This window comes from Grammomys surdaster, unplaced genomic scaffold, assembly GCF_004785775.1.
Source record: "Grammomys surdaster isolate TR1022 unplaced genomic scaffold, NIH_TR_1.0 125979, whole genome shotgun sequence".
In the NCBI taxonomy this organism is placed as follows: domain Eukaryota; kingdom Metazoa; phylum Chordata; class Mammalia; order Rodentia; family Muridae; genus Grammomys; species Grammomys surdaster.
Window position 1 is genome coordinate 3,693,888 of NW_021620795.1, and position 11,737 is coordinate 3,705,624.

Below are 11,737 nucleotides of genomic sequence, written 5' to 3' on the forward strand. Positions count from 1 at the left end.
AACTGATGGCTGCCCCCTCCTGCCCCAATCTTGGGGATTTGTTTTATGTTTTCCTCAAAGGATCCAGGGTGATCATGACGCTGGCATATAAATCACTGTCAAGCTGTTAAGCCAGAGGGAGGACAGATTAGGAACAAATGTACCCCAGCACACATGGGAAATGCGCCCAATGCTCCACCCCACTCCTACCTCTTCGGATATCCCAGTCCAAGGAACTCCTCCCCAGCAAACCACTCCTTAGCCTGGATTCAAAGATCAGCCCAGGGAAGCAGCATCCTCAGCTGCTGTTGGGAAAGCAAAAAACAAAATAGATGAACTGACCCAGTCAGGGGTGGCCGTCTGCTCGCTTATCAGAATTCTCTGGTGCTAACTTCATTTTCCAGATGTTTATGGAATTGATGCCCTGGCAGGGTGGGGCCCAGGCAAACTGTGAGGTCGGCACACTTCCCATAAGCAGTACTGTCCAGCTCCTGGCTGCTCATGGCCAAGCAGTTCTGGTTTATCCCCTCCCTAAACATGTAAAGAAGAAAAGATACAAAGTAACTCACTTGGACTGGTTTGTGTAAAGCTATGGCCCTGAATAATTAACAAATGCCACCCTGCTGAAGCCTATATTTAGAAGTTTGATAATTAAAAAAAAAGATTTTAATGAAGTGTTTACTTTCTACATGAATGTCTTGACTGCAAAGGTTATGTCTTCATTTAAATTGAAGGTTAATATCAATTATCACAGATGAGGTCTAGTTTTAAATAGTTGAACTACTGTCAGGAGCTCTCAGCCTGTTCTATATGGTCCTGCTGGCTTTTGCCACTTCCTAATGCTTCACATAATTTAATCATCATCATGCTTCTATCTCTATAATATAATCGTTGTGGGGATTCATTTCCTTTACCTACATGTCTTAAATACCTAGGCCATATTTGAAATCACATAACCAGTGTATGAAGAATAGGTAGGAGTTAAGAGTTGAGCCCTCATTACTAATGAAGGTGGTTCAGACTGTGGACTTCAAACTTTGCCCTCCCCATCAAGGATCCTATTTACCAAAGGATTTGAAGGGTAAGAGCTGGCAGAACTTGGAGGAATATTTGTGAAAGGCTGTGCTGTGGGCATCTAGGTGGCAGAAAGTATGGGAAAGAATGCCATGAACCAGCAGTCATTTAGCAGGTCTCTAGGCCCTTTGAGACCTTGCTGGCATGGCTTAGCTCCTGAGATGCTTGTATTGTTGTACCAAATGGGATTCTCCTACTAGAAAGAGACAGTGGCCCTAAATGTCTCCTTCACCAAGCTATGCTAACACTGGCAGAGTGGTGGGCCTCCCGAGTCATTTCCTGGAAAATCTGACTTTAGAGAATCAGAGAATGCACTAGAATCAGTGTTGTATTAAGCCTTACTCTCTTGGTTTTAGGGAGCAGCACCTTCAACTCAGGCCAATTGAAGGGAAAAAAAAACATTGTAACCATTAAGTTCAAGGTGAGCTTGGGTCTGACTAGAGGCAGGAATTTAGTGGCCTCGAAGACTCAGTCTCTTCATATCTGCATGCTCTGATCCAGCTGTTTCCATCCAGTCCTCAGCCAGCTCCTCTCAGTTCTATACCTGTAACAAGTCTAGACCAAGCAAGGCCTTCCTACCACTCTAACAGAAATCCAGTAATCATTATCCAGAGGATCAGCTTGCCTCAGATCATCCCTGAGCCAACCCTATACCCAGAGAATGTTATACATTGTTCCCAGATCCTGGTCACTGGCTGACATAGATTAGGACGTAGGAGAAATGAGCCATCCAATGAAAATTAGGTTGTTATGCAAAGGAATGGAGGATGATAGAGAGGAAATAGCAAATAACTCTTAGAATGGTATAAAAAGAGAATCAAACAGCAAAGGAGCTAGACCAGAGATGACAGAGTAGCTCCAGCACAAAGGCCAAGTTCTGTTATTGGTAGCAGCTCTCTGGAATATTGTGTGGAGAATGAGCCTCAAACTGAGCCAACGAAAGACATGGTGTGATAATGGATCAGAATGTCTACCATGTGCTGGAGAGCAGTAGATTGCCAGGTATTAATTTTTCTTTATTTTTGGACTAGCCAATGGAGATGTGACTAGTGAAGACACATAGAATACCCACGGTGTTTGGCCAAGGTCAGCTTTGAGGCATGCAATGAATTCCTTTATCAACATCCTTGTTGCTTTAATGTCCCACACTTGGCATGCTCCAAGAATAGAATCCACAAAAAAGGCCACTTATTTGCTATCATTGTGAAGCAATGATGCTGAGATGAAGTGACATTTATTTTGCCCATGCTCAGTGGTGCCATTGCCAAGACTATTAGTAATGTTGCCTTGAATGGGGTTTGCCAATTGGCATTCATCTGGCCAGCCATCACTTGACTGATTTCTTATGTTTGGTTTGCTTGCATGCTTATTTGTTTTAAGCACATTGATGATCAGGGCCCTGTTTATGACAGGCCCTTTGCTGGATGCCACAAGAATGGTAGTGAACCAAAGTGGTCTGGGTGGTCTGGTCCAATCCTTGTGGAGCTCACAGCTCACTAATGGTAACTCTGCTGGCTTGTAGCTTCTGGTGTCCATTTTTACTCTATGGTTGTAATTTTCAGAGACTACATGTTCAGGGTTATTCCATGGTTAGTCTAGACCAAGCAAGGCCTTCCTACCACTCTAACAGCAATCCAGTAATCATTATCTAGAGGATCAGCTTGCCTCAGAACATCCCTGAGCCAACCCTATACCCGGGGAATGTTGTACACTGCACCCCCAGATCCTGGTCACTGGCTGACATAGATTAGGAAGTAGGAGAAATGAGCCATCCAATGAAAATTAGGTTGTTATGCAAAGGAAGGGAGGATGATAGAGAGGAAATAGCAAATAACTCTTAGAATGGTATAAAAAGAGAATCAAGCAACAAAGGAGCTAGACCAGAGATGACAGAATAGCTCCAGCACAAAGGCTTTGTAGCAATTTCAACCCATGAAAATAATCTGAAGTTCATCTGCCTGGAAGCAACACTACCCTTAAACTAGGAAAGGCATTAGGAGACTGAGGCAAACCTGTTCCCTTCTATGGCCACAAAAAGCTTCAGTGCCTGGAAAGTGCTCTGCAGCAATGACAACATTTGGAAGATGAACAATGGTCCTGACGACTCGAGCATTTATCTTATTCAATATTGTTGGTGACTCTCATCCTCAAGTACTGTTATCAACCATCCCTGTACCCTGATAACAGTGAAGCCAAGGATCAGTGAAATTAGACCACAGTGATGTTGTCTCATGCTTGGAACTAACTTTGTAGTCTATGAGCAGCATTTCTGTGCCTTTAGATCCTGGGGATAAAGCAGTTTGATTGTACATAGAGCTCAGTGGGTTTCATAGCACGTGGAGACTTTTGTGTGTCATCATTAAGGACTTTGTATTTTTGTTCTTTACTACCTCCAAGATCAGAGTTATCTCAAATGTTACTAAAAGAGACCATTATGCACATTGGTGTCTCCAGAGACAAGGCATTACATGTGCAAATAACTCTGCCAAAAGCTAATGTATAATAATGACTTATAAGAAGATAAGAGTCTAACATATATATATATATATGTATATGTATATGTATATGTATATGTATATGTATATGTATATGTATATATAACATATATATATGTTATATATATATATACACACACACACACATAAACAGCATGTGTGTGTCTCTGTGTATGTGTGTGTGTAGTAAATAAGGCCCAGGCCCTGGTTCTGTTTTTATGTCCTTCATCTTTGTCATTTTGGATACAACACACTGGTAATAACAATCTTTGCATTTTCTGAACTTTTGCCTAGTCCGAATTTTATGCAATTTTTTTCTTTTTTAGTAAAAGTCACTCTGGGCGCATTTAAGTGAGATTGAATTTTATTCCTTTGTAGCAATTTTTCTAAAATAAAATTCGTAGACCGTAGCACTTCATTTTGTTATTTTCTGCTATTCTCTTCAATATTTGTGTGCACTCGTGCTTGTGTGTGTGTGTGTGTGTGTGTGTGTGTTGTGTGTGGTGTCTGTAGAAAAGCGCATTGCTATATTTATGAGACATTCTTGGACAGTTGTAGGTTTCCTAAGGTTTAGCAGACAGTTGGAAGACTTCCCTTCTCTAATTCCTCATGTAGGTGTTTCCTCTGCCAAGTAGATCGTTGCGGGTCCATGGTATTAGGGGTGTGGTTGTTTCTCAGCAGAGTTTTATGTCTCTTCCCAGGGCTTCTCATCCAAATACAACATCCACATTTGTAATGGAGGCAGCAAGTTCACCTGGAGGTAGCCCAGCTCTCACCAGTGGCTAGTGCTGGCCTGGCCTGAGAAGTGAGCCCAGTCTGCTGCCTTACAGGGCTTTAAAAATTTGGGAATGAAGTTAAAATTTTCTAAGTGTTGTATTTCAGAACTGAAAGACTGTCTCAGAAGCCCCATAGGGAAGAGATTATCTGGATTTCTCTCTCAACAGAAATGTTTGGCAAGGTAGATTTTACAATTTGCTTATAAATGTTTCTCTTGCAAGATGGCCAGGTTTTTTTCATGCTTCGGTGGCCTCTGTGTCATGAGCAGAAAAGTCACTCGAGGTAGTTTTTCCTAGGAAATGGGCTATCAGTGGATCTAGTCACCAAGTGATCAATTCCCACCTCGGCTCACAGGGGAGGGGCCATAGCTAGAGAGAGACATGAGAGTTGTTTGGTTGATCTTGTCTCTGTCTCTATTGCACAGAGTCAGATAAAGATGGTGAGAGTCTCTTTCAACAGACGCCACTCAAGGTCAAACTGAATCAAATCAAGGTTGCACAGTTAAAAGGGATCAAAGTATTTGAAAAGTTCACAGCTGTGATTACTAGAGCTGTGTGCTCAATGGACGCCATCATATGCTTAGATCTCCAACCCCACCGAAAAATATGAGCCTTATTCTATCAGCCCAGTAACAGAAAGCAAGATACTTCCTTCCCAATAGACCCAGCAAAATATTCAAAGCTTATTCTCAGCCAATGACACACGAAGTGAGGTATGAAGTCAGGCTACTTAATCCACATGGCCCATGAGTAGCGGAAGAATGGTTTTAAAATGGAAATGTTCAAGTTCCGTTTGGAGGGTGAGGGAGAAGGACTGGTAGGGGACATTTAATTCAGGGAGCATTACCTTATGCACACTGATTATCATTGTCTTGGAAAAGCAAGGCTTTAGAAATATTTCAGTTCCCTTTTCCTGTTTTACAGTTTGGTTTAACACATTGATTCACTCAGGAGTTCTCTTAAAAAATGCTTATCATGTACATGCATTGTACTAAACATCCCATGGTAGATAGAAGAAAAGGATAGTCACTGGAGGTCCCAACCTGGTAAAGAATAGGTGGTTAAGGTCAGTATGTGAGGCGCTAATGGGAAGTTCACTTTGTATTAAGAAGAGACAGGGCAAGAGGACCCATCTTCCCTTGGAGTAGAAGTTAACTTGAGGTCTAGAGACTGAACAGGAAGTAGCTAGGTTCTGTGGGGTTTGGGGTATAGGTTTGGGGATTAGAAGGGAGAATGTTTTAGAGAGACAGAATATGTACGAGCCTGGACATCAGTGAAACTTGGTTATAATCTGAGACAAACACTTCTCCCTTCTTGCAGGGAGACAAAATCAGTGATAGGGATGAAACAGGGGGTAAGACTAAAGCTACTGTGGCCCTGGATTCCTGTGGGCTACTATTTGCAGTTTAGACTGAGATTTCACATTGGTATTTTAGAACCACATTGTGAGGCCCTGAACTCAAATTAGGCATCTGCAAATTAAATGCCCCAAAGTACAACCAGGTACCAAAGAAAAACATTATATGCTAGTTTATTGTATGAAAATTACTGATAGGAGAACAGATAATCCCAATAGTACATAGGGCTGTAAGTTTAGATGTGATCAGAGAGTCCAGTAAAGGCAGCTTGGGCACCAAAGAAAGAGGGCAGGGAAACCTGAATGGTGCCAGCCACTGTCTTGGGAGGGAAATCTGCATGGTGCCAGCCACTGTGATGGGTGATGGGATTCACTGTGGAGATTTAAAATCCTTTCATGTTTATCATTCTGTTTTCCATGGATGGGCAGTGATAAAAGAGGGAAGCTGTGTTTATTCAATCACAAGGGAGGAGTCTTCAAGGAGACAAGCACATTGCTACGCGGCCTCCAGGAACACGTCATGTCCTCTGGCCTGCGTAGAGTATTCATGATTTACAAATGCTAAAAGGAAGGGTGCTTAAGCTCTGATAGGAGCCAGGGTAGTGCAGCCTGGAAGAGTTTGTCTTTTGAGTCATTCTTAGGTGGGGGAGAGGCCATGGTTTGTGAGGCTGTGGGGTAACTAAGGGAGTTGGCTTTTCCTCACTTTCGACTGGGATGGTTCTAGGTCTTATTGGGCTGTAATGTCACAGACATAATGTACTTGGGGAAAACGGGACCAGCAGTGAAGATAACCAAATGCATGGTTTTCTTAGCTTGGAGAGCTGGAGACTGTGATGAAAGTACAGTGGGCAAACACACACACACACACACACACACACTCAAACATTAAATGCAGGACTTTGAACAGAATTACCTCAAAATGAACTATCTAAACAGATTTATAGGGGCTCATTCTTAAGGAACAAAACCCACAAAATTCTGAAAGCTTCAAAAACAATCTATCAAGATGAAAGGAGTTTGGAAATTAATATCAATGAGATGTTCTATCTGGGGTAGATGTTTGCATCATGAAGTAATTCTTCATCACCAGACTGGTTTGCCCCTGGCAGGAGAAGAAAGTGTGTGCTAATGGCTCAATGGACTTCAAGATCCCAGCTGGTGACAGCCCAAAAGATAGAGCTGAAGAATTAGGAGACCTGTAAATAACACAGGTGGCGCTTCTGTCAGTGAATGAGCCTTACTTAGGGGTCAGGCTCGCATGCATTTCAGAAACACTCAGCTCTGGGGACACCAGTGGTCTTTACAGTTGCCGAATAAGAAGCTCAATGCTTCCTTGGTTCACTGGTTCTCAACCTTCCTAATGCTTCTCGACCTCTTGACCCAGTTCACATTGTGGTGACTCCCAACCTAAAAGTATTCCATTGCTACTTCATAACTGCAATTTTGCTACAGTTATGAATCATCATGTAAATATCTGATATGTGGGATGTCTGATATGTGGGATGTCTGATATGCAACTCCCAAAGGGGTCTCGACCCACCCACAGGTTGAGAACCACTGACTTAGTTGAAGGGAAAAATGACTCTCCACCCTGCTATCCCCACTCCCACAAGGCTCATTAAGGACAGACAGGGATGTTGTCTAGAGTTGATAAGAGGACCAATCATCAGTTACTCCTCAGGACTGGGAAGCTACTGGGATAGCGATTACTTGGATAGTTACCTTTATAGTTGAGCTACAAATGTCAGCATTGGCAAAGGGAAGGTAGTCATAGGTTGTATTTTTGCCTCTGTATCCCAGGGTGTATCAGGCCAAAGGAATACGTCTGAGGGCAGGGCAGGGATGCACTTTGGGGATGAGATGGCTTTATTTTACTGCCTCTGAAATAGTCATGCATACAATCCTGGAGGGTTTTTTGGAAGTGGAAAGAATTGATGGTGCATGTTGGCTCATTCTCTCTGTAGTGTTTGAGGTCATTAGCCAACGCAATCTATGAGTGTGACTGATTGCAACATCGTCATATATAATAATAATAAAAGAGGTGTTGCTGATACCATAAGAACTATTTTTGTCTTCTTCTTCCCTTATTTTTCATCTCTATCAGTGTGGTTTATGTAAACCTGACACATTTGTGTATGTGAAACAGATGCAGCGTGAAGGCACAGTTATGTCTCTCCAAGGCACATTTTTAAAATCATAGGCATGATTTATGAAAATGTTCTTTGAGTATGAGTTTTTCTTTTTCTCTCAAAATGTACAGTAATTATAAATCCAGTGTTCATTCTTTCCCCTCCTTTGGTGCTTAGGAGAGCTCTTAAGTTGGTTTGCCCAACAGATCTGTCTTTATTAGGTGTTGTAAGAAAAACAGCATGAAGCTTTGGTGCAGATGCAAATTGAGCATTTAGAAAATGACTTTGCAGTTCAAAGAGAGTGGAGGAAGGGAAGGAGAGGGGAAGAGAAGAGAGGGGTTGTCTCTGTTGCAAACTCTCACCTTGTAATGGGATCTCCTCTTTTCTAGGTCCTGGGTTCTAGTTCCTGTGTCATCTCTTCTTCACTCCAACACAGCAATTTACTAAGGGAGTTTCCACTAGTAATTATCAAGTCTGAGTGCTTAGCATTGCCTGTAGCCTCATCATCCATAGTTCTTTGTATGTGTGAATGCAAGTTATTTACTTATTTATGGGTTTTAGTGTGATATCAGCCTATCCATATGCAGTGTTCAAAGATCTTATCCAGCTGTCCCCTTTCTATCTCTTTTTCCACATCTTTCCAAATCCCAAGTAATCACCAGTTGCTTTCAGACCATGTTTCATTTGGTTCCCTACATCGGGGAAGACTTGCACTACTTGCCTCTCTGTGGCTGGTTTATTTCATTTAACACAGTGACTTCCATCTCCGTCCATTTGCCTGCAAATGACATGATGTCATTTTTCCAGGCTGAATGATAGGCCACTGTGTTTATAACCACATTTGCTCTGTCCAAAAATCCATGAACGTCTTCCCTAGGCTGAGGTCACTATCTTGAATAGTGTCCGGGGTAACTTCTTGGTATGCAGATTTTTTTGGTCAGATGCTTTGGAGTGTGTAACTGGATCTATCTTATGATAGTTTTATTTTTACATTATGTTTTGAAGAACCTCTACACTGTTCTCCTTAATTATTATGCTAATTTATAGTCCCACCAATAGTGTATATCTGTTCTCCCATATCTTTACCAGCATTTATTTACTAAGCAATTCTAACTGACCTGAGGTGGACTCATAGTTTTGATTTACGATCATTGATTGCTAATTGTATTGAAGGTTTTTATATATTTGGTGAGCATTTATATCTCCATTTTGGAGATGTGTGTGTCTGAAATGCTTACCTATTTTTCTTGGACTAGTTGTTTGTTTGAATTTCGTGAATTTCCTCTCTGTTTTGTATGTTTACTCTTTTCCAACACCTTGCTTAAATTTATTTTTGTAGTTGTTGTGAGGAGAATCACTTTCATGATTTCTCAGTTAATGCTTTACTTCATTTAAAAATCATTTATTGATTCTTTGTCCTGCACGTTACTGGATTCTTTATCAGTTCTAATAGTCCTGATAGGTTTTTGAAGGTTTTTAGTGCTAAAATTTTTTCATCTAGTTGTATTCTTTCTATTTATTTCTTTGATTAAAACTTTCAGTATTATATTGAATGAAGGCAATGAGAAAAGACACCTTTGTCTTATTGTTGATCTCAGAGGAATGCATCTACCTTTCCCCATCTAATATAATATTGACCATTGGTTTGTCGTATACAGACTTGATTTATTAACATATGATTCTTCTAGAAACAATTGTTGGGAAAGAATGTTGCATTTTATAAAACACATTTTCTTTGTCTATTGAGATGAGGTTTTACCCTTCATTCTGTGTCTGTACTGTGTCGTATTTTTTGATCTATGTATGTTGTACGGTCCTGCTGTTCCTGGAAAGGACGCAGCTTCATGTGCTTAAAGATGTTTTTGTCATGCATTGAATGTGAACTTTTATTATGTTGCGAATTTTTACAATGGTGCTCATCTAAGTTACTGGTCTATGATTTGTTGTGTTCCTGTCAGACTTTAGCAATGGAGTATTGCTGGCCTGGGAGAATGAATTTCAGTTCTGTGGAGAGCATAAAAGAATTAGGAGCAGTTTTTAGAAGGGTTGGTTAAGATTCAGCCCTGAATCCATCTCGTTCTGGAATTTCCTGTGCTATAAACCTCTTTTAGTGTGCGTGTGTGTGTGTGTGTGTGTGTGTGTGTGTGTGTGTGTACTCTCATATGCACATCTGCACACATGACATGGTGTACCTATGAAGGTTGGAGGACAACTCTGGAGAGTCAGTTTCTCAGTTTCTCTCCTTCCACTGTATGGGTCCAGAGGATTGACCTCAGGTTGTCAAGCTTGACAGGAGGGTCTTTTACCTGCTGCTACATCTTACCGGCTCCCGGCTATAAACCTTTTATTATCAATCTATCAGAGTTCCTAGATCTCAACCTTATGAATCTTCTCCTTCCCTCTCATTTCCAATCTGTGACATGCTGTGTCGATTTTATATCTTGAGTGCTTCTGGCATTAGTGTCCTCCTCAACATTGTTGCCACTACAAATGTCTGGAAGAAGCCATCACCATCTCAGACACACAGGAGGCTTCAGTGAAGGTTACTACATCTCTTCTTACTCTTCTTGAACATCTCTACTGCAGCCAGTATGATCTGAAAGTGAAAGTCAGGCATGTGGTTACCAGACCAAGCCTGACCAGAGCCGTGGTTATAGGACTGGACTATCTGCCAGGAACCCTGCAGGGCATGAATGAATGAATCATGAATAAATACCTTGCACACTCTTTCCTCTCTTGATTCCATGTCCTTCTGGAACTTTCCACTGGCTAAACCCTACTCAACTATAGAGAGCAAGAGAATCTAAGGGATGAACTCTGTATAGTTCAGCCTTCTGGGAACCAGAGAATGCTGGAGAAGCATAGAGAGGGATCTGAGTCACATCCAGAACGTACTCCATGCACAGCTCTGCTTCAGCTCTCTGTCCCTCACTGTCTCTTTTTTGTTTTGTCTTGTCTTGACTGTCTGTCCCAGTACTAGGGATTGAACCTAGGACCTCATGCATGCTAAGCAAGCACTCTGCCACTGAACTATAGCTCCATCCCATGGTGTATGCCCTTGATGCCCACCCTGTCTCAGAGAATAAGAGATAAGTCAATGTGTTTGCATCCAAGAAAAAGCTGTGGCTTTCTTAGTTCTCTCAGCTTCAGTAAGATGCTGATCGTCAAGGAGATGCTGCCAAAAGTTGCTTTTATGAGAAGATTTCCTGAGATTAGCACGTTGTTCAAATGGATGCTGTTAAGCTAATGTTATTTAAAGAGCTTGTAGGTGGTCTCTGCAGCCTAGTTTATGTAGCTCGTTTCGATTAGCTTCCCCAAGTCTTCTCCACACTGCTGGTGCATGGTGAGCATCACACCTGTCTCATGAGAGCTTGGCTTGAGGCTGGGCTCCATGCAAAGATGAACCGCTTTATTCCTCTCCAAATGTGGCTGGAGGTAGTGTGTCCCAGCTAAGTTCTTACCCCTCACAACGAGGTAGGTGTTGCAAACCTGCTTCCTGAGGGCTGCCTGCATATAGCCTACAAAGATGGACACTTAGAAAGCCTGCTTTTAAAAATTGTGATCTGTAGTTATGCCATCTTTATGCCATGCTTTGATCCCAGGAGGGTAGAGGTTTGCACTTTCTCGTTGTTATTCTTTGTTCCTGCTCTCTCTCTCATCCCATCATTCCTCTCTTTTGTCTGTTTTTTCCTTTTTCTCTACTTTATAGGATTTTTTTTATCTTTTATAGAAAAAGAATGAGTACACTTGTGTGTTTGTGTAAATACTACTCAGGTCTAAAAAAATGAAATAAAAAATGTACAGGAAAGTGGATAAACATAGAATATATGATATTAACTAAGGCCACAGAATCTCAGAAATAAATCATGTATTTTCTCTCATATGAGGGATTCTGCCAATAGTATATGTATACATTTAAACAAGAAT